This window comes from Pipra filicauda, unplaced genomic scaffold (assembly GCF_003945595.2).
Source record: "Pipra filicauda isolate LSUMZ 115617 unplaced genomic scaffold, ASM394559v2 scaffold123_size2130275_pilon, whole genome shotgun sequence".
Taxonomy (NCBI): domain Eukaryota; kingdom Metazoa; phylum Chordata; class Aves; order Passeriformes; family Pipridae; genus Pipra; species Pipra filicauda.
Genome location: NW_024103696.1, coordinates 1,787,499 through 1,812,543, shown reverse-complemented (window position 1 = coordinate 1,812,543; position 25,045 = coordinate 1,787,499).

The window sequence follows — 25,045 nt, the reverse complement described above, 5'->3', positions numbered from 1 at the left end:
CTTATGGTGCATAGGAGTTTAATAGACAGAAAAATTAACCTCCCTATTTGCTTGACCTGACCTTCATGCACAGAAATGAAGTATACTTTAGATGCCCAGCTAGCATAGCCAGTTTCTCTTTGCCCTGACCTGAATGGCTTCAGTGTTGAAAGCCTAGGAGTCCCAGAATGGAGGCAAAAACATGAATTACAGTGAAACTCTTTTACTAATGAGTTGTGCATTAGTATAATCTGGCCTCAGTTGTTGTGAGAAAAAAGTATTAAATATTTACCTTACTAATCAAATAGATTTCATCTGCCAACAGGGAAGGAACAGTGGCAATATTTGAAAAGAAAATACAAAAGCATACTCATCAGAATTTGCTCACATACTCATTAGAGTTCCTATAAGGCAGTAAAAAGCTAAAAATGAAAGAAGATGAATGAAGATGCTGTTCATTGATTTTCTTTTAATAAAAAATTAAAAGGGAATTTAATGAATGGAATGATAAAAAGACCACAAAATCATGTCTCATGTTGCATACCCCTGAAAAATAAATGCAGATAAGGTATTTAGCAATCAGCCCTAGTTGGTAATCCAGTCCACCTTTTATGGGGTGTGTGTGTACTGTATTAATTAAAGCTGTTGAGCATGCTGTACCTGCTTTAGAGAACCACATCATGATTTTCTTAATACATGGAATATAATCAGCAGATTGCATGTAAACAGAAACACTGCTGAAGCATAGCATATAGGCAGTTATCTCTGGACTTTTGACCCACTCTTTCTCAAGAGACAAAAATATTGTAACTTTCTTCCTCCTGTTCAGTGGTCAGCATTTTCTGTAGAATGAATTTATAAATGGAACATCGTAGGCATTTTTCAGGTATGCTACTTTGTGCACAAAGAGAGTGAATATGATGACAAAGCTTTGATGTGGTCCGGCCATGAGACTAAGCAAAAGAGGAACCCTACTGATAGCTAAGGAAGATGAGAAACAGAGCAGGTAGTTTCATGAGGAGTCTACCTTATACCTTGAATGAAGCCCAAACCAATAGTGTAGGTCAGCAAAAAAAACTTTGTGGTATTCTGACTGGGGAAATATGTATATATAATGGAATTTACAATTAAGACTTATAATGAGAATTTAAATACATAATGAAATTTAACTTATAAGGAGTATTAAATTTTATTAGGCAATCAGCTAGATTAGCATCCTAGACTAAAACTAAAATATTCGTAGATGGGCATGTATGAGCTGAAACTTTTGAAGCTATCTTCAATGAAAATGCTGGGGAAACTGCGACTGTAATAAATGCCTCTGGAATATCTAAGTGAATAGAGGTGGACACAATTATCACAACGAGATTGTCAAACAATGACATCAACTTCAAAATTATATAGAAAAAAACCTAAACTCTTCATTACCAATTCAAAGCAATAAATATATTTTGAAAAGTATCTTTGCTTGTCTGCTCTTTAACTTTCTTCTCAATAATATCCCTTAAAAAATTTAGACACATACAGCAATATATATATATTGATCTCAAATTGATCATTGTAATTCAGGTGACTATAATACTGAATAAATAGAAACAAAAATCAGGGCAGATAAAGAGCATTATATTTTTTTCCAGCAATTTCTACCCATCAGGAAGTATATAATTTGACTTTATTTACTTATTTATTTTAAAAAAAACCTGGCAATATAAACTCAGATTACTTATGCTTCAAAGCAAAAGCAAAATACAAATACGAAAATAACAACAGCTTATTATGGAAATGTGTCTGTATTTGTCTAAAACCTTCAGGCTATTATAAAAGATATTGTGACCATTTGCAATTTTAACAGTTCTTCTAATAACAGTTTGATTTATATGTAGTCCCATAGATCATGCTTTTGTTTTCTTTTTTTTTCTACTTTGAAAGTAAAATCACTTATATATTATGGTTATTGAATCAACTAATAATGCTGTATATAGCCAGCTTACTCAACCAGGTGTATGTTAATTTTACAACAACCCTACTAGGCTAGCTTTTGTACTTATGACAGTTTTTTCCCACAGATTTCCCTACCACCACCACTGCCTTTTTATATCTTGTTCAGAGATGTTCAGTGAAAAGAATCCTAAAAACAGATAACATAAGCAGACCTGTTAAAAAACCAATAAGCTGTATAGTCTCTTCTTTACAGATTTTACTGTCCTGATATAATCAATATGAATATGTTTATTAGTTTAATTTAGAAAGTAGTTAAAAAAAGATGCCCCTCGTCAGTGCGAGTGTTTAGGAGTTCAGCTCTTGGCTCTTTTAAGATGCCTCACTGAAAACTTTAATTGACAAAAATTTGATCTTAAAAGAAAATAATTTTTTATAAGGCTTTCCTATTCCTCTGCACTTTATCAGACAAAGGGAAAAACAAACTCTGACAAAACTGAGCATGAAAAAATATTAATACAGATGCCTCTCACAATTTGTGAAGAGTAGGAGCTCACCTGACAAGGTACAGAGATGCCTATAATTCTGACAAAACCAGAATGGGTCGTATTGTTCCCTTGAAGGAAGCATAAACTTTCCCTTATGCTAAAGTTTTCAACTGAGGATCTCAAAACAGATTACGAACAGAAATTATTTTAGTTTCTGCTGTTGATATTTCGACAGTCGGTGGCTGCTTCAAGAGCACAAAGCAGAGGAAAATGCTTCTCTTTGTGCAGCTGGGTAAGCAATTTGTGTAAACAGTATCACTTGGATGATACAAGGCATCTGGATACTCGAAGGGAGATATTTGGAGCTGACCTTAAGCTACAAAATGCTATAACTTTGGGAAATACTAGGATTCACGAAATCTTAAATGATCATCCTCAGAGTTCTGCATTTAGATGAGGAAAAGATTCAGCAGATCAGATTCAGCAAGTGTCTTAGATTTTGTCATACTAAGAACAGAAGTGCCTAAATATCAGACTCCTTTGGACAGACCAAGAAACATATCCTCTTTAAAGATTTACTAATTACAGTTTGGAATAAAGTAGCTATTCTGTACAATTTTCAAGGTTTTCCCTTTGTAAGACATATAGATCTGACACAGAGTTCTGAGATCTAAAGGCGTTTTCTCCATGGCTGAGGTTCACAGACTACGAAATTGTGAGTATCTACTCTGAGCATTATACATTCGGTATTCATAAAAAACTTCAGACTGTAGGAGGTGCCACACTGACAGCTTTCAAGCATCACATTCTCCAATTAAAAACAAAAGCCAGTGCTGCTGCAACTAAAAGGTATCCAAAGAATAACTTTCCTACATATTTTAGTTTCTGTGACCCATTTTATGGGAAGACAATAACACTATGTGAAGTAGATCTTTAGTATTTCTGTCATGCTGATTACTGTAATTGGAGAAATATGGCTGAGCCTTCCCTGAGGAAGAAGCAAGTAAAACCTTAATGAGTTTCCTTAATACTGCATCTTGCTTAAATAAAATAAGAATACAATTAAGCTTATTCAAATAAGACTAAATCAGGATGCCATTAACTATTGTTCAGTGCACTGAAGTGTGAAATATATGCTTTTATGTTTGCTGTGAAAAACATGCACTTTTAACTTTAAAGGCAGAGGATGGAGTAATACAACAAAGAGAGTAAAAAATAAATAATAGATAAAAATATCTACAGTCTGAAACTTAGATGCATAATATAAGACATGAATGCACAGGAGCAAGTGAAAAGAAACAACTTTGCAACACCAAAGTTAAAAAAAAAGGACAGAAATCCTAAGCAAGTCATTTGGTCAGCTAAGCTTCTGATGCTGCCAGAAAATTATATTGTAGACCCCTTCAAAGAGAATGACATACAATTGAGTAGAAGCTATCCAACCCTGCCATCCTATCCTTATGTTCACCAGCGTCTACCCAGATTAAGTTTAGACTTCTTTAGCAGCTGTGGTCAAGATCAGGCTCACATTCTCAGAACTAAATGATGCTGTGGTCATGAATTTGTTATAAACAAAAGGGCACGAACCACACACATAGAGCTACGAGTTTATTATTAGCTCAATTGGTGTTTAAACTGTCCAATAGCCCAAAGTGTTAGTTCAGTTACACTAATACTCACTAATAACCCAAATAAACTCAAAGAAACCTCAGTAATACAACTAACAGGTTGTACTGTGGGAAAAAGGAAAAAAAAAATAAAGCCACTTGCTCCTGGTGCTGTGCACTTCCTTTCCTACCCCTGACATTCTAATATTGGCTGTCTAAGAGGAAGAATGAGGGCAGGCTGCAATGAGTTGTCAGCACCCTGATGGCTTTGCTGGGAAGAGGATTTGACTGCTCAGGGCTTCCTCCTGCTCTTTGCCAGGAGAAGTAATGGGGATGATGATTTTGTCCAGTTCAGGCTTGCAGTTTGTTTGAGTTTGGTTTTGTATGTTTCCCTGTCACAATTCACTTGCTTCTTCCACGTTGGCAGCTATAGCCTGGCACTCGCCCCCAGTGCCACCCACCCCACCCTGCCCCAAGGGCTGTGGTTTGTCAGGCAGTGACAGACAGGGAGGTGTCTGTCCCCAGTGGGGCCACTCCCAGAGCTCAAGCTAGAGAAAGGGAGGCATTGGTGCAGACACTGGCACCAACACAGCACAGGGGTTAAAACAGCAACGTCCAGCCCAGGCCATAATAAGGTGGAGACCTTGCACTGTCAGTGCACAGCTGGGGGCCTTAAGCATGCAGTGGGAGAGTCTTATTTTCTGGGCTACAGTGGCTCAGACCACCTACATTTGGTTTACTGGCACAGCTCAAGTTTGAACTGTTTACCTTTATTTCTCAGCCTAATTTTACTTTTTATAAAAAGAATTGTCCACCTCCATCCTGCCACCTGAATGAGAATTGGCACAGAAATAATACCAAGAAGTCTGAGCTGGAGGACAAGCTTAATTCTTAAGCTACTATGATATTATAAACACACAGTTAGAAACCCATCATCCAAAGGACACAAGAAAACATCAGGTACTGGTTAAAGAAAAAATGGTGATACACCTGTGAAGATATCTGCTGCATGTAACCTGAAACTGGATACATTTTTCAAATAGCTCATGGTGGATTACAGTCATAATAATTACAAGTATAGGCTATGACAAATCATAAAATGGTAGTCTTAAACAGATAAGTTTTAACATAAGTGTTATGAAGCTTTTTGGTTGAATTTTAAAAGGACCTATCATGTAAAGCTGAAGAGTCGTGAAGTTCCAATAGAAGGTACTTAAAAATGATGTGTACTGGAGGACATCTAGTAATTATTTCTCTAACAAGAGTGGGAAGCCACTGTGTGGTGTTTAACATCCTTTTTTTTTTTCTTGTCTGACTGATAAGAACCATAAGATTCTCAAGAGATACAAATTTTTTATAAACAATGTACTTTACTGCTATAATCAAACATGCAAGAGATGAATCTATAGATTGAAGGATTATAAGCTACAAATCAGTAAAGACTGTAAACCAGTAATGTGATTGGTGTGTAAAACGTATTTTTTTAAGGTATGTGGATGGAGGCCTGATTGGTAAATAAGGGGTTCTGCTGTGAACCTGTCTCCAAGGGGAAAAAGGATATTTGCACAGAAGTTAGCAGGGAGATTTAAACTAGGTTTGAAGGGGGAAAGGGCTAAAACCAGGCTTGCTACAGATAAGCCTGGTGGCAGCACATCAGTGTTTAAGGGACAATGCTCTAGCAAGGTCCTTTGGTCTGCTGTCTCAGTGGAGGTAGGGGATGTAGATCCATTCAGCAGTAAAGATGCAAGGGTTATTAGTGTGATAGGAAACCACAGAAGTGCTTGAGAATGATCACATAGGAATTAGGGCTTGTCCCCCCCAAAAGAGGTGGTGGGGTGAATAGCCCAACTGAAGTGCATCTACCCCGATGCACACAGCATGGCCAACAAACATGAGGAGCTGGAAGCCATTGAACAGCAGGAAAACTATGACATAATTGCTGTCATGGAAACATGGTGGAATGACTCACAACTGAAGCACTGCAATGGATAGCTAGAAACAATCCTTCAGAAACAGGCAAGGAAGAAGAGGAGGTGGGGTAGCCCTGTATGTTAGGGAGTGCTATATGTTAGTGATTGTCTGGAGTTTAGTGATGGTGATGGCAGGATTGAGTGTTTATGGGTAAGAATCAGAGGGTAAGGCCAACAAGGCAGATATGGTGGGAGCCTGTTATAGACCACCCAACCAGGATGATGAAGCAGAAGAAATATTCTACAAACCGCTAGGAGAAGTCTCACAATCGCTGGCCCTTGTTCTCATGGGGAAGGTTAAGTTACTAGATGTCTGCTGAAAATAAAATACAGCAGACAGGAAAGAGTCCAGGAGCTTGTGGAAAATAAATTCCTGACACAGCTGATGAGTGAAGCAAAGATGCCCTATTGGATATAGTTTGTGAAGAGAGGACTGGTGGTCGGAGGCTGTCTTGGGCATAATGATTATGACATGATAGAGTAGGGTCAGTAGAACTGTAACTCTGGACTTCTGAAGGGCAGGCTTTGGCCTGTTTAGGAAACTGGTAGACAGACTTCTTTGGGAGGAAGTCCTGAAGGGCAAAGGAGTCCAGGAAGTCTGGACATTTTTCAAGAAAACAATCTTAAAGGCAGACCATCCCTATATGCAGAAACTCGAGCTGGTGGGGAAGAAGACTGGCCTGGGAGAGAGTTTTAATGGAAAAACAGAGAGTTTTTACTGGAACTGCAGGAAAAAAAGGAGAATTTATGATATTTTGAAGAAGGGGTAGGCAACTCAGAAGGACTACAAGGGTATCATGAGGTTTTGCAGGAAAAAAATTAGAAGGGGCAAAGCCCAACTAGAATTTTATGTGGTTGCTGCCGTAAAAGACAATAAAAATGTTTCTATAAATACATCAACAACAAAAAGAGGGCTAAGGAGAATCTCCGTCCTTTACTGGATGCAGGCAGAGATGTAGCATCAAAGATATAAAGAGACAGTGATAAAGGGAAGAGTGAGGTACTTAATGCCTTCTTTGCCTTAGTCTACAATAGCAAGACCAGTTGTTCTCCAGGCACCCAGCCCCTGAGTTGGAAGACAGGGACAGGGAGGAGAATAAAGCCCCCGTAATGCAAGCAGAAGTGTCAGTGACCTGTTACACCACTCAGACACACACAAGTCTCTGGGGCAGGTGATGTCCAGCCATTTCTGGGAAGTAGGGCATTGTTATATGTAGCAGTTGCTTTCAAAGACAAATGCCTTAATAACGAAAGCACCACCACACCCTTCCTCCTTTCTTCCCTTTTGGACAGTTTGAGTCTGCTGTCCTGGCTACTAACGCCTTGCCCAAACCCACTCCTCTGTCTGTAGAAGCCTGTAGTGGGGAAGATGAGAGGCAGTCTCCATGCTTATGTGACACTGCTCAGCAACACTAACACACTGATGTATCATCAGCTCGATCCTAGCTATGGATACAAAGCACAGCACTACATGGTCTGCCACAGGGAAAGTTAATTCTATCCCAAAAAGATCCAATACAGTGGAAATAGTAATTATTTGCTTCTTCCTTGCTATTGAAATCACACTGAAACCCAAGAAATCAGAGAAAGCCAGCAAGCCCAACACTGTTTTGCAATTCATTCTGAGTTCCTGGCACTTTGATACATTTGACATTTTTTTAAAGTCTAACTAAAGTGCTTTTAAAATAAAAAAGGACACATGCACATTAGATGTGATTATATTATACAAGGATTGTATAACTTCTAATAAACTAAGTTCACAAAGTTACAGGAAGTAAATTATGTTGCATTAATTGCTACTTACTCTTTTGTTTGATTTGGGGTTAGAAGTTAGATATTCATTCTAAATATCCTTCAGAGCTGTGGATTGCAATTCCAATTGTGCTATACGTGCATCTTTTTTTTTTCTGAAGTGTGCATAGTTGCAAACATTTCAGTAATATGATTTGAATCTTCAATATAATTTGTAAGTATTTAGGGTATGTGGCATGTGGGGCAGAAGGGGGTAGCACATAACTTCAATGATCCAGGCCAACTAAAGATCACAAAGATTTCTGCTCCTATCTTTCACCACCATTCGACCTTCCTGAAGTTTCACAATTTATCTTCTACGTTTTGCCAGCTTTTCAACTGAATTTGATTTTGAAGTTATTCATGCTATTATGTCACAGCTCTCTCTTCTCAAAATATGGACTAGGTATCTGCCTGATGCACTCCCACAGCCACCCTGAGGACGCCCTTTCCATCTGATTCTCCCTCTGGGCTTCATTCTCCTGTAGTCCCTGTCCCACCCGACATCCCAGGTAATTCAGGGACCTTGAGGAAACAATGAATTAGTGGGCTTACAGCTACTCACAGAAAAGACGGGAGGAAACTCTAGTTACTCTGCAGAACCCTAAGGAGAGCATAGCATTTCCAACCTGCTCCTGTGGATGCTGATGAATTAATGCATTTCACAGAGAATTAGGCCAGAAAGGACCTTGGGAATTTTCTCTTCTGATCTAATTCCTAACTTAAACCTGTATGAAAGTCAGTACATTACAGCATATATATATCCCCAACACTATCCTCTTTTTTTCCTTTTTTCTTTTTTTCCTACAGTAGCAGAGGTCTACATGTACTTCCCATTTTAGCAGTATTTTCTCTGTGCTTTTATTAAATGCCTTGCTTTCCTGAAATGATTTCTTTTTGGTCTCATAAACAACAGATTTCCTTGCTGCTCCTTCTCTGAGAGAAAGGAAAATAAGAAAAATCACATATAGAAACAATACAGATTTCTTTTTCTGGGATTTTACCTTTGACACAAATTAATTACATCAAGCAGAGTATCTTTTTGTGTCCTACTTTGTTGATGTTGATGTTACTGATGCACACAAATGTTGTAGACCTGAGGAAACTTTCCTCTTTAATCTATTGTTTCAGTCTGAAACCTGTTCTTGGTGTTTGAAACTTTTCTTTGCAATTGTTTTTGTCTGGCTATGGCATCTGCCAGAACAACCTTCACTAAGTGCACTATTATATTGATAATAGTGATAAAATAGCATATTGATAATGCTATTTTATCAATACCAATGAGCTTAGGAAATTAAGTGAAAGTTTCACTGCTGCAAGAGAAATGTATAACAGAGAAGTTCAAGAGTTTGAGTCTCCATAGTTGGCTTTGCTGCAAGTTTGTTGTATAACTTCAGTGAGACAATATGCTTGACTTTCTTTCTTTGTTAAAAAAAAAAGAAAACAAAACAAAAAACAGGGGGTTTTGAATGATGATTTACTTCTCTGTTTTCCAATGTGGAGCAGTATAGGATAGTTTACTTTGATGGTTGCTTGTTATAAATGCATGTATAAAATTAACCTCTTTGTAACAACAACAATATCTCATCTAGCAGAAGAGCAGATATGTTAAAATGTATTAAGCAGTAAATAATATAAGGACATTTTTCACTTTAATAACTTTTTCATTAAAAATAAAAAAAGTTTATAACTTTTAAAAGCTTTCTAAAATGTTTTCCATGTTTGATCTTTACTCAAAGGCACAAAATACTAGTAAGACACCAAGTCAAAATAGATATCAAGAGCAAGCTGAGAGACTAAAGAAATCAGAAAAAAGGATTTGTCTAAAAATACTCTTAGAGATTAAAAAAAGGTAAAATAAAAATAAATAAAGACAGACTTGGTAAGAATGAAAATAAGTCTTTGCAAAAGAAGTAATAACATTGCATTTTTTTTGGTCATTTATTCTCTTAAGAAAACAAGGATAAAAAGAATTGAGTTTGTTAACTAAGGGTGGAAAGTTATAAGGATAAGCCAGGTAGTAATGATAACATGCCTCTAAGTTGTCTGAAGACATCCCAAAAACATTGTATCTGATTTTAATAAGGAGAACTACATAGCAAAGATAAGTGGGTCATTGAATTCATATACCAAAAAAAAAATCACATAGGTAATGAGAATAGAATTTAAGCTTTTTTTTTAAATACATTTCAGTAAAGGAATTTACAATCTTGATCCTGGAGTATTGTAAGAATTGGCACACACAATCACAGGTCTAGCAAGCAATGATATTTAATGTGTCTTCTGAACCAGGGCTAGTGCTGTGTGATTTAGAATAGCATATATGCACTTACATTTAAGAAACATCAGAAAATTAAGTTTGCCTTTAGTAGTAAAATAGACTAGATACAGCCTGCAGTCCACTGCTTTTATCAAAAGGGGTTGAGAGATGGTATTTGCTATTTGGTCAGGGCTATGTATTTTCCAGTTGTGTATGGTGGGAATACAACGTCCACCCTTGGCAGAGGCTTTTAAGATAGAAATGTCGGTGTAAGTTTTAAATGGTAATGGCAAAAACATATGTCCTAGCTATGGAGCCCCTCAAGAAATGACCATGGAGTGATGCAATACAGCTTTCTTTTTGATTTTCTTGGCACAAAATTTCGGTATGTATTGATAAAATTTTCTGATATGTTACATTTGGAGGAAGAATTTGGTTTAGCTGAGAAATGTAAAAATAAAAATGGAATAGAAATAAACATTGGACACTAGAATGTCTTTCATTTAGGGAATAATGAGAAAAAATTCTCCTAGAAATTGTAGTCTCATTAGCTGAAAACTGCTGAGAAACAGAAAAGTTTTAATATCTTGGTCATTGAAAGTCTACAGGATGCCAGTGTGACATAATAAAAGCAGAAAAATGATCCTACAGTTTCCCAGAACATTTTTCTTACTGAATTAGGGAATTATTAATTTCTCAGTGTGTAGCATGGATCTTTTCTGTAATACAATACACATTTTTTGACCCACCAAGTAGCTTGTGAAGATTCCTGCAGATTGGAACAGGGGCAAGAACATCTCACAGCTGCAGCGATCAAGAAATAAGCCCAAGATGTTGGTTTCATAAAGTTCCTGGACAACTGCCTTTGAATGTAAATGAAAACAAATTGAATACCCAGGTGTGCAGGGGGGTGGCCATTGCAAAACTCCCTAAATGGTAGCTGACTCTTTAATCCACAATTAGATGGGCTAACTCCAGGGAAGAAGCACTCAATGACAAACACTAGACTAAGAGCCTCTCACCTCCCACCTGAAAGCAGTAATCACTACTGCTTACTTCCACTGAACACCTGTGAGAGTAGGTTTTTTTCCTTTAGTCTGTGTGCAATTAAAAGCCACCTGTTGGTGTACAGGAGTTGTTTGCAGCTGTTTTCTTCAGCTGAAACACTGCTTATTACCTTCCAGCTGATAGATATTGTTGCAGCCAGCCATCAACATCAAATTCCACGTGACTATAGCAAGGCTGATTATATTAGTGGTCAGCAATGTTGAACTGAAAGCAAAGCTTAACAAAACCTTCTAAAATAAGACCCCATGGAATTGTTCATCTTATCCTCTATATCTGGTATGAAGCAATAAATCATAGAATGGTTTAAGTTGGAAGGGACCTTAAGGGAAGGGAAGGGACCTGCCATGGGCAGGGACACTACATTTGAACAAATTGCTTCAAGCCCCATCCCACCTGAATGCTTCCAGGAATGAGGTATTCACAACTTCTCTGAGCAACCTACACCTTAACACTCTCATAATAAAGAATTTCTTCCTAATATCTAGTCTAAATCTACCCTCTTTCAGTTTGAGACCATTCCTCCTTGTCTAAGCACTACGTGCTCTTGTAAAAACTCCCTCTCCAGCTTTCTTGTAGGCCCCCTTTGGGTACTGGAAGCCTGCTATAAGGTCTCCCTGGAGCTTCCTCTTCTCCACACTGAACAACTGCAACTGTCTCTGCCAGACTTCAAAGGAGAGGTGCTTCAGCCCTCTGATAATTTTTGTGGCCCTCCTCTGGATTTGCTCCAATAAGTCCATGTCCTTCTTATGTTGGGGCTGGATGCAGCACTCCAGGTAGGATCTCACAATAGTGGCACAGAGGGGAAGAATCACCTCCATCAACCAGCTGGCCATGCTTCTTTTGACACAGTCCAAGATACGTTTGACTTTCTAGGCTGCAAATGCACATCAGCTGGTCATGTTGTGTTTCTTGTCAATCAACACTCTCAGGTCCTTCTCCTCAGGGCTGCTCTCCATTCTCTGCCAAGCCTGTCTTTGTGCTTGGGATCGCCCCAGCACATGTGCAGGACCTTGCATATGGCCTTGTTGAACTTCATGACATTCACACAGTCCCACCGCTCAAGCTTGTCAAGGTCTCTCTGGATGGCATCCCTTCCTTCCAACATGTTTACCACATAGCTTGGTATCATCATCAAACTTGCTGAGGGTGCACTCGATCCCACTGTCCATGTCACTAACAAAGATGTTAAACAGTGCCAGCCCCCATAATGACCCTGAATTGTACTGCCTTTTCATTGATATTTTGTTGACCGTGAATGGCATGGTATTGTGTTAATTAACAGCTGCTTAAACAGATGGTTAAAGAACAACAGCTCTTTAAACAGTCCTCAATCATAGCTTTTGTAATTATTCACCATTCTGGCTATGGTGTTGGTGTTTATAAACATGATCCCCAGCTTGGCACAGTGGAGACTACAACACAGCTCAGCATAATCAGCACCTCAGACTTGTCAGGATTTTTTGTTAGCAACTGTAGGTATAGGCAAAGCTCTTGAGCTCAGACTTCAGTCAAATATACATTCTAGGAACAACTTTTGTTCAAAAGAAGTAAAAAAGCTAAGATTAGGTTACTATTTGCAAATGCACAAGGACACCAAGGAGCAAATTCATGCTGGCAAATTAACAAGTAGGTATAAATTCCCCAAGAGGAAACTTATACAGAAAATTAAACGAAGACTCCTGATCACCAGCAACTGAAGTCTGAAGAAGTCACAGGCATAAAACCAACTTATTTAAAGTTATGTTTATATATTACATAGCTGACTATGACAGGAGAAATCTGGATTTAGTATTTTAGGAAATTCTTTCAAATTATATATTGACTATACATGGGATTTTTAGATATGATCTTTATGGTGCCAAAAGCTACAGTATGTCTTGTTATTTCTCTGTGAGATCTAGGGGTCAGTTTCTGTTCTCGCTGCAATGTTCAATCACCTGCTTGGGGTTTAGGCAGTTTGGGCCCTGCCAGCAAGCCTTTAACCATGTAGGTAATTTTAAGTTTTATGTGCATCAACATCTATGGGTCAGATAGCACCTCAGTGGGAAATCTTTCTGAAATGGTAAGGTAAGATTTGTGTGATAAAGTTCCTCAGTGGCTTTAATCCAAAATCCTTTTGCAATTTGCTCTGAGTTGTGAGAGTGGGGAAAAAATTCAATTCGTGTTGCAGAAGTGATCCAAGGGCCGTCATGCTTCTGAGAACAAAGCTAGAGTAAAACCACCCTCAGTTCAAAAACTTGACATGGGAAAAATCCTAGCTGATAATTTTTTGAGTGGATTAGAGAGGATTAAAGAAGAGAGAGCAGTAGAATAAAAATAAGAAGATAAGAAATTTTTCTCCAGTCACTTCTGAGCACGGTAAATTGGTACCTCTAAGATTCTCACAATGCCAAATGAAACACTTTCTTTTTTGACACTTCGCAGTCCAAATGTCCAGACTGAACAGCACTTGCAAACTATTCTTGGTCCGCAGTCAGGGCTCAAAAGAAGCAAGAGAAAGTAAGCTCAGTACTGACATTTAAAGATTTTTAAAATGACTGCTAGTCCACTTTTTCTGGTATTGTGGTTTACGTATTTTCTCGGGATTTTTTTTCCTGTGTATAATTTAACTAATGAAATCTTTATATGGTGCTGATGCAGTATGATCTTATTCCAACTGTAGAGAGTTTTCTGTCATTTTAAAATAATTTATCACAATCATTAAGAAATGTTGCCCTTGCAATCATAACTTGGTAACTGATGGAAAATTCAGCTCATGATCTTACTGATATTCTTTATTTTTCTTTCTTTGTGTATATATGTCAAGCTACTCAGTATCTTTGAATCATTTTTCTCACTTTTTGTGTGTATGTGAGTTGCATGTTTATTTGTATCAAATGACATATCTCTCCAACAAAAAAACATATTAACAGGCCACTCATTTTTCCTTCCTTTTTTTTTTTTTTGGCTACTCAATTTTTTTTTCCACATTCTGGATCTGGGTATATTTTCTTGCACTAAAATTGGTGAAGACCTAGGCTTTGCATTAAATGAGAGAAAAAAATAAATTGTGGAAGGATGTATAAAGAAGAATGTGGAAGTTAGGTAACATACATGAAGTTTAAGATTGGTTGGAAGATCTACAGAAATATTCTTTTCATTTGTTTGTGGGAATGAATTTTGATAGTTAGTGCAAATTTTCTCTATTCAGTTACCCATGAAAAAGCTTTGGCTTCTTAATCAGCCAGCAGTACTTATTTTGAAATGAAAGTAAGACTTCAGTCTTTTTTGCACAAAGCCTGTGTAGATAGGTCATGTGAGGGATATTAAATGGGAATGTTGTGCAATTGCTTCTTTTCATATACAGGTTCCAAACTCAACTCTATCAGGTCTTGTCTGTTCCTATAGACTGGCAAATTGTTTTGCATCATTGTTAGATAGTAGGTTCTCACAGCTGACTCAGAATCAACATAGCAGATCACTCTCTGATGAAGGTGGATTTGCACTAATTGAAGGGGAAGCCCAAATACTGCTCTGCTAACTCTGTTGTCATCAGAGTAACCTCTGACAGAGGACCCATAGTAAGTAAAAGTAAAGGAGAAAACACAGCTTCCAGGTATTTATTGAGGATAAAAGTAATCAGACTTGCTCGATAGTTAGGAGTATGCTCGGACATTTTTATTGTACTCTGCTTAAATACATATTCAAAAAAATTTTAATAAACAATACCTCAGATGAAATCTTACTGCCATAAGCAGTTCTCTAAGGAGTCTGCAAAATTATGTCACAAGCCAATTCCTTATATACTCTTGCACCAGCATCAATCCTGTGAGTGTTAACATAGGGTGCCTCAACTGGGCATTGTTCCCTTCGCCAACACCACACCTGCTGCCTAAAAGTGGCCCCTAAGTGATTGCATTCCAGGGTGGCTACAAGACAGTGCTGTGACCATTTCTATTTACCAAGGGAAACTTCACTCCCTTATAGGAAGCTGTGTTGTCTCTGACTTTTGTGATTCCAACCAGATATTTTCTTGGCCACAAGTCACCTGTGCTGAGCAGTTATAATTTTAATTTCCCTTTCAGGTAGCTGAAGGCACTTCCCCCTCAGCTGCTTCTATTCTTAAAATAAGGATGACTTTAAATCCAGATAGTGTCTGATATTAGCCTCATCTGATAACAAGTACAGGCTGCACACAGATGGAATGGATGAAACAAATTTTGTGTCATGAGGAACATAATTGCACACAGGCAAACTGATTCTGAATTGGGGCTTTATTTGTAGTAGAGCAGCTCCCTTGCTGTGTTGTATTGCAAATCAGTCATTGACAATGGCCAGGAGCAGAAACCTAGGCAGAGATTATAAAATGTAGGAAAGCAAATTGTGATATTTCCCTAAATATCTCTCTTATTAAAACTGCAGTCAGATCCCCCTATTATATGTAGGCAACTTAGAGGTGCCTTAATGAAGGGTGTCCTATATCCTTATTCTTTCTGTTTCCATCAGAAAGGACATTGAAAACACTCAATGTTATATTGCAGTACTCTGTCTTTAAACCCCATGCAATCCTATCAAGAGCAGCAAAGAGCATTTGTGAACCTTTCCTATGGAAAACAAACAAACGAACAAACAAAAACCACCTATAACCCAATACTAAAATAAAACAAATAGGAAAAACACTATAGAAAATCAGAAAAGCGAAATTTGAAAACCTGGAGCAGTTAAGTGATGCATTAGGTTTGGGTTTTTTGTTCATAAGAAAATAAAATTATTAAGATTTAAATAAAATTTCCAAATATGCTTTTGTAATATATGCACATTTATGTTGTGCCTGCTTTGCAGTGGTGTCATTATACAAGAAGGAAAAGAAATAGATTTTAAATAGCAAAATAAGTATTTTGTTTTCCTTTTTTCTGCTTGGTTGAATACTCATATTTTGCTAAAATTCACCCAGTGGGAAAACATATACATTTTAACTTTAATCTTAATCACGATAAGGTATGTTTCAGACGGGGATAAATAACAGGGATCTATATAACCATCCATCCATCCAAGTTTGTATCCTAAGGTCCCCAATAAAGTATCTGAAAACCGTCTTTTCCCATACTCATTTCAATGCAATAGCAGTAATATCCATGTAATTTTGATTCATTTTACTTGATAGTTGGGAATAAAGAACTTATTAGATACCCTACTCATAAAACTGTTGAATACTGTTTGTACTTAGGGAGGTGACAGACTTAATGCATAAGTATTTTTCATCATCCATCTACACAGGTTCACATATTGACAGTCTTCACCACAGTATCTGAGTGCCTCCATAATGTCTGATCACTACTTACTGTATTAGGTTATTAATCATGAGTGACTGTAGGTTGGATTCCAACCTCTCTCCTTTTTTAGATGTTTTTATTTTTGCTGCTCTAATTGTTATTAACTTACACATCTTCTCTGTAATAAGCTCCTGCTATTGGACGGATGCAAGTGAGTACCATTTTGATTATTCCCATGCAATATTACACTCTGATTTTTTACTTATCTAGACAAAGATTTCTAAAAAAGTGATAAAAATGTTGTTTTGCATAACTGGAATCTGTGGAGAGATATGTCCTATAAGGACAGTAGATAGTTAAAATTAAAAAAAAATGCAGGAAGAAAAAAGTACATTTTAAAAATTATTTTTAATCTTTTAAAAATTAGTTTATTAATAAAATACAATGTTAGGACAGAATGATCCTTTGTTCAGAAGATGACAGCTATATGTATTAAAACATTATATATGACAGCACTATAACAATATTTCAAAAGTCTTTTCAGGTGTTAATTGGAATTTTTAACATTTTGTAATAAAATTTTGTAATGAAAGACTGAAATTAAAGGAAAAATTTATTAAACATTCAACCTGAAGTACCTCCACCTTATGCCCACTAAGTTTCATTATACTAATCTATTCATATAGCAACGGGAAGTAGTAAAACAGATTTCTACTTTAAATAAAGATATCCTTTAGGAGGGAAGTGGTACTTCAAACAATTGCTTTCGTGTAAGAGTACTGCACACTGCTGCAGTGAATTGAGAGAAGAAAGCATGACAATGAGGAACTAATAATGCAGTTTTGCCACAGTCTTTGTCAAGGAAAATGTAAAACAAATAAGCATAACCATTCAACATCCATCAACTAATGAGACTGTCATATGAGTTTTGGATCTGTGTTGAAATATCTTGAGCAGAAGGTTAAGGTTATATTCACAAAAGGGAACACTCACTGTTTTTTTTTTTTTTTTATAATAATATTATGAGTATATATATATATAATAATTCAGAGTATATAATATATAATATAATTGAGCAGGGACGTTGGACCAGATGACCCACTGTGATCCCTTCCAACCTTACCCATTTGGGGACTCTGTGATTTTACTGACAATAATTTTAATAATAATGCCTAAAATGCCTTCTTGGTAAATTAGTTGTGTAAAAGGCCTATGATTTCATGAATTTACTGATTGTTTCATTTACTTTCTGTGTTCCTGGATTGTTTCAGTACTAATCTTCTTCTCTTCTTCTTCCCCCCTCCTCCTCGCTTCTTTGATTATCCACTACAAAATCCACCTTGCGATACAATAATGAAAGTAAGCTCTAAATAGCAGAACAACCCTCCCATACCCCAAAACCTGAACTCTTTCTTACAGGCTTTTTTTCCTTAGCTTAACATCTGGTTCTAAGATTCAAGTGGGATTCACCAGACAATCTTTCTTTCCATTTCACCAGCACTGACTCTGACTGACCCTGCAGAATCAGAATGAACATCCCACTATAGGAGTGATACATCAATTCATGCACAGTCTTTCTCTCCCTTGTTATTTGTTATGTGTCCCGAGACCAGCTCCCAGTTATCCAAGTAGCTTTTCAGCTTTAAAAACCACTAGCTACTCTACTCCCAAGATATTTTTTCCCCCACCCATGTCCAGTTGCAGCTCATACCCCTGCTCCTGGTAGTATTTCTCACCACTGCTTTCTCCAGCATGATGCTTTGCCTAATCTTCAGGTGACTACCTGAAGAATGAGTAGGGTCTGCATCTTACTTTGGGACTATTCCTCAGAAGAGTATGTACCTCATTCTTGTGTCCATCATGCCAAACAAGAGTCAACAGCTCACTACACATTGCTTTGGTGATGCAATTGTTTTTTCAAATGTATTATACCAATCCAGTGACTTGTATATTTTCCTAAATCCTTCTCAAAAAAACTCCTATCCTGGCTATATAATGGGAAAAGCTGAAGAAGCTGAGTAGTAGAGACTTGCTCCTTGGTGGGAGCCTTGTGAATGAATCATTACATAGGGTTATTTTAGATATTAATAGAAACAAATGAATATTAAGATTTATAAATGTATCATCAATAGCGTTGGTACTTTAAAATTGACTGAGTAACCCTTGAAAATAACTTCTTTTCAAAAGTCAGAAAATTTTTAATATAAGTAAGTCTAAATTATTTACAATGTATACAAACTTTACTTTGCATATTTTAAATACTATAAGCAATTTTTAGTCATTATTTTATTAACAGGATCATCAATAACATTCAGTGGTGCTTTCATTTAGAAAAAAGCCAACAAACCAACACAATTTTCTCCAGTAATTATTTCACTGTGTATTACCTGAGCGAAATGTCTGTGATACGCTTTCTGCAGGATACATTCTGTACTCACTTTACAGCAATACTGCTTAAGACTGATAATTCAGTCTCTGCAACGTGATTCCTAAATAGCACACTTGAAGAGAGAAGCTGATAAGCATGTCATAGTTTCCTAAAAGCATGATAATTATAGTATCCGTTAGTTGTCCTGAGATTATTTTTGATAATTATGTGTGTACAAAAAATACTGTACTTTTGGAAGGCAGGTAGAATGTGAGTAGTTTATAATGCCACCCAAAATAGAAAAGCGTTACATAGCTCTACAATCACACACACAAAAAAGACCATTTTAAGCTTTCTACTGAAGATGCATTTTCCTAGGTGGTCAATTGCACTTGTCATCTGTTATTTTGGAAAATGCGCAGAATTTAATAGATGAGGTATATCAAACTAACTAAATTAGGAATGTGCCAGCTGTCAATATGGCTTCAGCCCAACAATATCTTTTGGGAAAAGCAAATTCCAAAATGAAGACAGTATACTATTAGTCTGATAGAATGATTATAAGTTTTGCCATCTGTTACATATTTCACTATTAATTGTGATTTGTATCAACAGATATTTTCTAAAGTCTACATTTTCTTTTTTACACAAGCAACAGCAAAGCAGAATGGCAACGCACTGTCTCAAGTAATGAAGTACCAATGCTGGAGCTAAATCAGATAAACTTCACCCTGGTTTAATAAGATAGGTATCTATGGTACTAATTACAGTAAATAGATCTACAAATATCAGTGACAGTACAGAAAAATGAACAAGATTTATGCATCTTTGCTTGAAAAACTTACTGATTTTGCTTTTCAAAGCTATCCCATTGCGCACTTATATACTATTTATCTTTAACATTCTAAAGTTCATCCGTTCAATGCTGTTGGATTTTAAATTCAGGAACCTATTTAATCAAACATAAATGTAAAAGCTCTAACAATTTCAAAATGTTCCACAGCTAGATCTAAACTAGAGAGGAATTTCTTGCATGTAAAATTAAATGCCTAGTCAATGCGTGAAGCATCATGACAGCATTTAAAGTTATATCAGAAAAAAAAAGAAAAGTAAAGGTTAATTAGGTTTGTGTCTTATGTGTTGTTTGATTTTGATTTTGTTTGGTTCTTCTGATGTTGTTGGGGTTTTTGGTGGGTTTTCTTGTTTTGGTTTTGTTTTAGTTTTTTGTGGGGTTATTTTTTTACATTTTTTTCTGTACTACATAACCCTAGGGGTTTTTACTTTTCCCTTTGTTTCATTCTTTCTTCCTTTAATTCTTTCATCATGTTCACCATCTGTTTCCAAGTGAAAGGCCTGATTCTAATCACAGTCACTATTCTTTAATTTTGGCTTTTCACCTATGACATTAATAGGCTCTGTACAGGGCTGTGGGTCCATTGCTTTTATTTAGAAGTGAGATGAGACTCATGGAAACAACTTCATGGTCAGACTAGTGATTGGTTACATTTTTAACACTGAAAGCATAAGTCAAAGATTTTTGAAAGTCCTACAAATATGGTATTATTTAAATTGTTTCATTCTTCTGACCTTAAACTAACATTTTGCTTTACCTGACACAGAGCCATCACTCATGTCAGCTTCATGCAAAGTGATCAAGCAGGGCTTAAAGGAAAAGGAAAAACTATAAAAACAGATACTCAGTATTATTGCCTAAGCCATAAGCTGCACTCAGACAGCATTTCGTTTTCTCAAAAGCTTTTTGTACTTTGTGTTCCTTGAATTGAAGAAACTATAATTTTCATTTCTTCCCCTGCTATTCTTGTAACTTCATTAACTGATTAACAAAGGGAAAATAAAACAGAACTCTGCAAAGCCTAATATAAGACTGCTTTCACTATGAGTAGGAAATTACTATAGTCATTTTCACTGTAGTAAATGACTGTCCAATATTCAGAAGTCTCTGGAAAATCCAAGAAATAATAATGAAGCCACCTTATTGTAGTAAGTTCACTCTTTCTCAACTTGGCAGCCATATCAATTCTTTACTGCTCAGATCATCCAAGACATTTGATGATATCTGCATTAGGACAGATATTTTGTATTGGACTTTTTGGTAGATTTTTTTGGTTTGTTTTATGTTTTCTTTTGTCATTGTTTGACAGTCAGCACAGCAAGTGCTATCTTTTAGGACAACAGTTATTAATCTAACAACTAATGCTTACCAAACTAGGAGCCAGATAAAAAACTGGCTTTCAATCTACTGAGGAAAAAACAATGTCCTTTTCAAGTCATATGATGGAAAGTGTATATACTGACACTAATAGCTTTTGAGCATTTGCTGTCGTAAGAACTCTTCAGAAGTTGGTATCATGTTCATTAATACCACAGTTAACTTTCCCAATTGATCTCTACGATACATATGAAATTCCATAAGAAGTATAAAATTCTATAGGAAATATAATGAGAAATATATTTATAATTTCATTCATGTTTATAAAGAATTTGATTGACAGAGCAAATTTACGGAAGTGGGGTTTTTCCTAATTTTGTGTAAGGATTTGTTTTTGGACTGCCATTAAGAAAGATCTGCGTGTTTTAAAAGTACAGCATCAGGCCACCACTGTGTCTGAATGGATGTGGAGAGAGACAATTACAAATGCACAGCAGATTTTTGTCAAGCAAAGTTACCTAGACGTAATTCAAATGAATTGCCAAGGTTATGGCATTGCTGGCAAACAACCAAAAACCCCTGCCTTTGCTCAGTACTATAAAACTATGTTATAGCATTAATTATTAAACTACAGCATTAAGCAAAAGTCCATATATGGATATTTTTATTTTAGAGAAGAAACATTTACAACAGATCCTAAATAATTCTGTATTCTGTTAACAATTCAAACACTCTAGATAATATTCCATATGAGGTGGACAACTACTGACATGTTTGGCTTTTCTAAGACATTTTGTGTTTCCCATTAATCAGTGAAACATCACATTTTTCTTTTTAATTATCAAGGCCTTTATATTAATGTTTTAATTCTTGGTCATTATTGGAACTACCAATCAACTGAGATTCATATTCTGGCAACAGCCTTCTTTTCCCTTTCTTCTCACAAGCTCTGGAGTTCAAAGAGCTAGATCAATCATATTTTCAAGCCAATTACATTACTCTCGTTCTTTTGGATGACCTTAAAGTATTTCTGAAAATGAAAATGTGTCAGCCTGCTGGGAACCGAATCCAAATTCCAGGCTTAATGACAGCACCTACCTCTATCTCACTTTTTATCCCTTGGTCCAATAGCAGCTCCAGTAATGTTCATTGTTCTCCTCTTTTTGTAAAGCAGCTCCTCCTATTTGTATTTTTTGAAGTTAGCAAAAGGTCCGTTTATCTGTTTGATATTTTCGATCTCTCTCTTCCATCTCGAAGTAAAATGCAGGTCCCTTTTCTTACAGGACATATGTTCTGAAGAATATGGCAATGGAACATTGTTTCACAACTACAGATTTTGGCACAAGATGGTATCCTTACTATCCACTACAAAATACCTTAGTGACTTAGATCTATGACTTTTCAAATTTTCAGTTCTTTCATTGTCGCTTCCTCCATTTCTACTGTATAAGCAAAAGTTCTATTTCTAGCTCATCAGTATTTCTTTTGCGGGCTATTTTCTATAGGAAATGGTAAAACTAATCCATCTGATTTTGGACTGTTGATATCTCTGTATAGCAGTACCTTCAGCAGTCATTGACATTTTTTTTTGCTATGTGTTGGCAAAGAAGCACTAAAGGAGCACTGATATCACCACTACCTGTAAAGGACTTTTGTAGCTGATCAGGAGAGTTGCCTCTTTAATCAATCTAGAAGGCCACCATCCAAATGGTAACATCCAGACTTGTAATATTTCTTTGTCTGTTGATGTTAGAAATTTACTTCATTTTTATTTTTAAACTGCCCTTTGCCTTAGAATCATAGAATAGTTTGTGTTGGAAAGGATCTTTAAAGGTCAGCTGGTCCAATCCCACCTGAAATGACCACAGACATCTTCAGTCAGGTTGCTCCATCCAACCTGATCTTGAATGTTTCCAGGGATAAGGCATCTACTCCCTCTCTGGGCAACCTGTTCCAATGTTTCACCATGCTCACTGTAAAAAATTGTCTTCCTTATACCTAGTCTAAATCTGTCCCTTTTTAGCTTAAAACCATTAACCCTTCTCCTGTTGAAATAGGCCTTTGTAAAACGTCTGTCATCATCTTTCTTATAAGCCCTCTTAAGTACTGAAAGGCTTCAGTAACTTCTTCCTGGAGCCTTCTCTTCTCCAGACTGAACAACCCCGTCTTTCTCAGCCTTTACTCATAGGAGAGGTGCTCCAACCTTCTGATCATCTTTGGTTCTTCTTTGGTCCTGCTCTGGCAGGTGTTGTCCTTCTTATGTTGGTGCCCTCAGACCTGGAAGCCATACTCCAGGTTGGATGTCACAGGGACAGGATAGAGAGAGATAATCACCCCCCTTGACATGCTGGTCATTCCTCTTGTGATGTAGCCCAGGATATGGCTGTCCTTCAGGGCTGCAAGTGCACACAGTGGTTCACATTCAGTTTTTCATCCTCCAGAACCCCCATGTCCCTCTCCACAGTGCTGCTCTCAATGAGTTTTTTTCCCAGTCTCTACTCATGTCTGGGTTTCCCTGACCCATGTGCACAACAGAACCTGCCACCTCCATCAACAGTAGCAGCTCCAAACTTCCAACAATCAGGAAAATCCCCAATAATCACCCCCACATGCACTAAAACAAGACCTGTACCATATCCCACAACATATCAATTCCCTCTAGCCTCTGGAAAAGGATCAGCCACTAAAGAGACAGAATAAACAAAAATTAAGAACATTCTATACAAAAACCCCATAAACAGCATTAACGACACAAAGGAAAGCCCCAAACTTAACAACCACTTACATTCAGCAACAGATGCCAGCACCAAGCCAACTACCCCATAATACAATGAAGCATTAGACAGAATTGCTAACCCCCAAAAACAAAGCACAACCCTAAAAAAAAGAATATAAATTGAATGATAGTGGTTCTCCTTTGGTTTTTATTCAAGGTCTGTGTCCTGAAAAAACATTGTGGAAAAGTCTAGCTTAAATGAACTGTCAGAATTAACTTCCCTACAATTCATTTCCTGCCTCCCACAGTTCTATCCAACCAAAAGGTATATGCAGTAGCAGGCACAGCCATTCTACTTCTAAATGTGTGACTCCCAAAAGGGAAGGAATTTTATGCATGGCTGCCACTGTATTTGGCTGTGAATCAGGGGCCTGGGTTCCCTGGATAGAACCACGGAAGATTTATGTGTCTCAGAGTAGGGTCAAAAACAGTCAGCATGCTGAACAAGCATCTGGTAAAGTAACACCAAAAACAAACCGGTGCAGAACTTCCATTCTACTCCAGCATTTGGGCTGAAGTTTGGGCAGCTACGTCTTCTATTTCAGGATCTGCTTTTAAAACATACTACGGTTTTGCATTTTCATGCAGTAGATGCCAGAAGTCTTTCTGCAGGGACTGTTTACCTGGGCTCAAAGATATTTTCAAGATGTGAATTCCTTTTCAAGATGTGAATTCCTGGCTACCCAGGGAGAAGCCTGAGCTGAGTGCTGCCAATGCACAGAAAACACAATATCTTCATCAAAAAACAGAAGTCTACAAGACAGATGCAGAGTCTGGAAATAAGGAATCTTTCAACCGAGCTAGTTTCTGAGCCAGTTGGCTTATATTAACATGCTTTTTAGGATTACTGTCCTTGCCTTGAGGATTTGAGCAGATCACTGTGTAGTGACTCACCTTAAACAAAGACAGAGATAGAGACTGATCTCTCCCATCTCCCCTCTTCAAGCAACAGCCTTAGAGTTAATAAACCTGTATGGAAAATATGAACTTGAATGTTTTTCTCTTGGATGTCCACTACTTTACATCAAAGTTATAGGAAAATATACACCTAGACTTTCTTAGTGAACATTTTGTCCCAAAATAGAAATGTACATGCTCTTTATCTGAGGTACAAAAGCAAATTGTATACTAAGTACTGCATCCTAATATACTATAGTTCCTCAGAAAATCACAAAATGTCTTCCTAGATAAATATATTTTCACATCAGTTTCAGTCCTTTCCTAAGTTCCTCAGGGACAAATTCAGATGGAGTCAACATTTCACCAAAACCATACAGTGTGGTTTTTGCTAGTGATCCAGAGTAATGCAAAAATGAAAATGAAAGGGTCCACCTCCCCCAGTCACTATATCAACCTTGGTTTCTTGTGTAGTTCTCTA